The sequence below is a fragment of the Rhea americana genome, unplaced genomic scaffold (assembly GCF_003343005.1).
Source record: "Rhea americana isolate MKP2758 unplaced genomic scaffold, rheAme1 scaffold_51, whole genome shotgun sequence".
Lineage (NCBI taxonomy): Eukaryota > Metazoa > Chordata > Aves > Rheiformes > Rheidae > Rhea > Rhea americana.
Window position 1 is genome coordinate 3017768 of NW_028186657.1, and position 5310 is coordinate 3023077.

Genomic DNA, 5310 nt, shown 5'->3' on the forward strand with positions numbered 1-5310 from the left:
ATGTGCTTCCTCTACCATCTGTGATCAGCTGGGCTCTCAAGCCAGAGCCCGATTCAGTGGCCACACTGCAGAATTTATTTGTTATTTAAGTTTGGAAATTTGCTTGTTTGTTTCTGCTTTGGCAACAGAATAGCCAACTCTCCAGTTTTAAAATGTTGGAGTCCTGCCAGTTTCCTTAGTCATAAAAAAATGCTTTTAATACAATGTAGAAGACCCACTTCAAAAATCATCTCTATGTAAGGTATATACATATGCACTTGCTGGTAGCAAGGACCCAAAAGCTTAATTTTTCTCTCATGAAGTGCAAAAGTAGCATTGACCCTCTAAGGAGGTGGAATGGGACTTAAATGATTATTTCAATGCATTTTCTATAACTTCAGTCTTCTCTGAAATTTATTGGCATTTATGGTAATAACAGCTCTCTTTCTGATGAAAGAGGCTTTGATGTTACAAAACTGTGATCTCTGCCTTTTAAATGCAACACTTAAACTACAGAGTTTCTCTTTCTTACCTGAAGTTTCAGCACCTTTATGAGAAATATGAGCCACAATTTCACTGATCTTTCTTTACGTTTTAAAGGGAACTCCAGCATACACATATAGAGTGGTTGGAGGAGACCTCTAGAGATCTTCTAGTCCAAGCCCCCTGCTCAAGTTGGTTCACCTAGAGCATGTTGCTGAGGATTGCGTCCAGATGGCTTTTGAATATCTCTGAGGAATGAGACACCACAACATCTCTGGGCAACCTGTTCCAGTGCTCAGTCACCCTCATAGTAAATAAGTTTTTCCTCATGTTCAGATGGGCCTTCCTGAGTTTCAGTTTGTGCCTGTTGCCTCTTGTCCTATTGCTGGGCACCACTGAAAAGAGTCTGGCCCTATCTTCTCTGCATCCTTCCCTCAGATACTTATACATCTTGATAAGATGCCCTCTCAGTCTTCTCTTCTCCAGGCTGAACAGTCCTAGGCTGGAGAGCGTGTTCTGTAGTCCTTCAGAAGAGTACAGAGTTGGCAGCACTACGGTTTGAATGTTGTCTTAAAAACCTGGTGAGGAGTACTAGATGCAAAGCCTGTCTACTTATTTAGCCTCAGCCACCACCAGTGCCAAATTTATCCCTGCAGGATCCTTATGCAATACAAACACAGAGCCTCATTGTTTTGTATATCAAGTGATAACTAAAACACGATGTCCTGCCCACAGTTGCACTGGAGTTCTATACAAAGCTGGGCATGCCACGATGCAGGACAGAAGTATGTCTGTAGAGCCGTCCTGCACCCCGAGACCTGCCAAAGGCATTGGCGCCTCAAAGACTTACCAGCCTTCCCCCATCGTTTTGAATCAGCCTTGCTTGGGACAAGTTCATTAAAGGCATCTGTGAAGTGCTGAGCTCTCTTTACCCAGTGCACCCTTGCCTGCTCCCCTCATCCCGCCTAGTACGTTGCAGCAGTGGTGAAAGTTCTGACAACTCTGCTGTCCCCTTGAACACAAGGGAATGCTCCTGAGGTTGTCGAGGTCAGTGCCAGCAGCACTCAACAAGTCCCTCTAGCAAAACACTTTAAAAGCCCCTCCTCAGGCCCTCCCCTGCCTGGGAGGCAGTTTAGTGAATCCTTGTGCTTTTTGCCTKCCTTATGGGTATTTTCACAGTATTCCTGAGGAATGTCCCAGTATGTATCTGCTGTTAGCAGAAGTGGTAGCAGGAGAAAAGAGATGTTTTATTGTAAACTGATTTTTAGCTCTTCTGAATGAGATGGGACTCCTCATTCCAGATCTATCAGCTCTGCTGTAGCTCTGATCAGGCCAAGGAGACCTGGATCAGAAGCAAGCTGGGATCTTYTCCCACATCTGACACCTCTCCACCAAAGCAGTGTTGTTAGGGCACATGTGTGGGATTCTCCAAATTGGAGAATTCTCCAAATTCTCTATGGTCACTGGAGACATGTTGGGTGTAAATGCCAAAGCCTCCAGATCCTGTTTCCTGAGGAGCAGCAATTCTCTCTCCTAATTGGAAGAGTTATCTCCCCTTCAYCTCTGTGGCCTGAATCTTGTTCGTATTTTTTTTTTCTTGAAGAAGGAAGTTCAGGGTCCTTTAGCTATTTAACCACCTTGTTACAGCCTCATTGGCAGCCTGGACTAAAGAGAGTCAGAAGGACCAACCCCAACATTAGCCAATTTCTAATTAGCTCCATTGTCATAGCAACTGGAAGGGAGGGGTTGTATTAGCATCAGCATGACAGGCTAATGGAACTGCAACTTATTTTGCAGCTGGGGAATGCAAAAAGTGAATCCTGCCTTCCACAAAGCTTACAAGGTTGATATTCTAATCACAGTTGTTGTGCGCTCTGAAAACTGACTGTCATTCCTCAATGGTTCACTTTAAAGGGAAGATGAGGGGCAGGCTGCAGAAAAAGAAAAGAGGAAAGAAACAATCTATCTGTTGCGTTAAGTTGAATGTTAAAATGCAAAGGAGCTAACAAAATTCAGATATTTTATTTAAACTAGAAAGCAGAGGAGTAACCAACTCTGAAACAGCCAGTACTGCGTAGAGATTCTGCCTCCTTTATTTTCATACACTGAAGAGCTGGGCTAATCCCAAAGACTTTCTGAAGAGGATCATGGAAATATGCAAGAAAGTGGCTCCCACTCTTTATTGATCTTTCCTTTTACTACAAGGAACAGAAATGTGTGTATTTTTGATCCCGAATGTTGTCATGGTTACAGGGCTGCTCGGATGCTGCTTGGCGCACCCCGTGTATGGCGGAGTGGTCGCGCGCAGGGACTGTGCAGGGATGTTGGGGGGGGGGGGTGGTCTGTGCCCATCCACTCCCATCCCACCAGGAGAGCCAAGCCTGAGGCGGTGATTTCTAGGACTCACTTTCAKTATCAGGAGGAGGGATGAAAACTAAGTTGTCATTCTCTTACTACTCTTAGAAGTGCCTACTAGGTAACACTAGTGGAGTATCTACTCAATCCCCAAGTGTATCCATCCTTGAATATGTCTGCTTTAATTACTTTTTCACCAAGTAATTTGATTTACAAAAGGCTCRTTCCTGTAGGCTCTGTGACAGAGGGTCTCTTTTTCATTTTTGTTTTAAGCAATGGTCCAGAATGTTATACAAACCAGAGCTGCATGAAGGAGAAAATACTGGTGCTGACCTCCATAATGTCAGGTTTGTTTGTGCATCTCTGGGAAAATCTCTTATCTACGTATGAGATCAAGTGGTAAAAGTACTGTAGAAGCTGTTGACTTTTCACTGAAAAATGGTAAATGAAGTTTTYTCCTGGCCCCTCCTCCCCCCAGCTTCGTTTTATTTTATTTTTTTAATTTTTTAGCCAGAGGGTTTTCAGGCTTTCCAAACCTTTACAAAAGAAATGCTAGGAAGAAAATTATTTTCTATCAAACACAGACAGGCAGAAAATGCCAATTTTCTGAGAGGATTTTTCAATGAAAGGTTGCAATTTTCTGTCAAAGGCATCTTTATTCTTTTACCAACTATAGAAAAATGTCATGTCTTAGGTCTTGTAGCCTATTCTTCCCTCTTCTCTATAGTGCAAATGAAGACTTATAGGATATTAAATTTTACGTTAGCTTTGAAACCACTTTGGGGTGGAACAAGGATCCTTGTGAACAAAAGGCAATGTTGTGGGTTGGCAACATGCAGCTTTGTGCTTCTGACCTACTTYTGACACTAGCCTGATGCATGGCCTTGTGCAAATGATTTTTTCAAAGCTGCCTTTTCTCTTTATTCTCCAGGTAGATCATCAAGTTGTTTGGATGTACTTGTCTGTGTCAAACCCAGAATACTGTCTGGTCATGAACAGACATGCTCTTTATTAATGATAATCTGATGGGGGGGAACACAAATGAACAAACAAGATAGTACTTAGAAGTTGTTAAAGCTTGAAACAGTGATATTAGCCAGGGAACGCATGCTGCTACATGCAAGTATCATATCTTACCTTTCTATTTGAAGTAGGGAAGGCTGTGGGTGGAAGCAGACAGGAATGAGTGCGGTGCTGTTTTGATGGACAAGCTTAAGTATATCCATAAGATCAACAGATGGCAACGTTGAGGTAGTGCAGCCTCCCACTCCAAACTCACCTTGACTAAGGTTACAAGCTTGTCTGAGTACCTAGTAATTAACTGGTATCCAGGTACGAAAGGACTCAATTCCCTTGTCATACATGCTACTTTGATGTTGAAAGAGAATTGTGTCTAATAATTGGGGACAGCAATTTGTCACAGTCACTTATATGAAAAGTCCAAATCTGATTATGGTTAAAATAGCAAATGTCCTGAATTCCTCTCAGCAAGAGAACACCAAAGGGCACAGGACATGTGAAAAATACTTCGTGGGGCAATGAAAATGGTTTTGCCCCATTAGATAACCTTTATCTAAGGCTACTAGATGCCAGTACCGGCAGGTGAGAGGATAAATGCTGTTTGCTGCGCGTTTGCTCTCCTGCACTGTGGCTCTTCCCATTGCAGCTGCAGCCCCGAGCAGAGCCGAGCCACATGGAGGAAGGGCGCAGATAGTTTTATTAATTTCCATGTACCGGGGCTGTTGYGTTGACAGCAAGCTGATGTGTGGCCTTGGACATCAGGGCTCCCRTCCATCTGCACTACCACTGCTTTGCAGCACAGCAGGAGCTGGCTCCGTGCCTCTATACAGCCCTGGTTAAAAGGTGTTTTACTGCAAAGGGTTGTTATCAGTGGCAAGATGGCTTAAGAGGGCACAGGGGATGTGAGTGACAGGTTGCCTTTRCCAATAACTGAAAGCATGTCAGAAATAGAAATAGTATTTAAATGGAGTGTCTTTGTGATTCTTCTCGGCCTGGTGAGCCTGGGAATTGCAGGAAGCTGTCACGTGGCGGGAAGTTAACAATCCTGATGAGAGAAGCTGCCGATTTGAGTTGCTTATCTGGAGCCCAGGGTGGGAGGGGTGTCCATTAGCCTGTCTCAGGGGTTTCCTATGCCTGCTATTGGGTTGTTATTAAAGGAGCAAGGTGGCTGAAGGGATGGGTTTGGAGTGCAAATTCTACTATATACCACCCAAAAGACCTCTTTTTTTTTTTTTTTTTTTTTTTTTTCCTTGAGCTGATTTTATTATCAAGGGCTATCAGACTAGCTTATGCTGAGATTTCTGAACAGACAAAATGCTTGAGGCTCCTGGTAAGACAATAGTGAGGACAACAGCAATTGCAAGCTGCCTTCTTGCAGGCTTTTGCATGAGTACCAGCAAGCACCTCCCCTGTGATCACAGAGTGCATCCTCTTCACTGAGYTGCTCCCAAACAAGCAGCCAAGACAAATAAT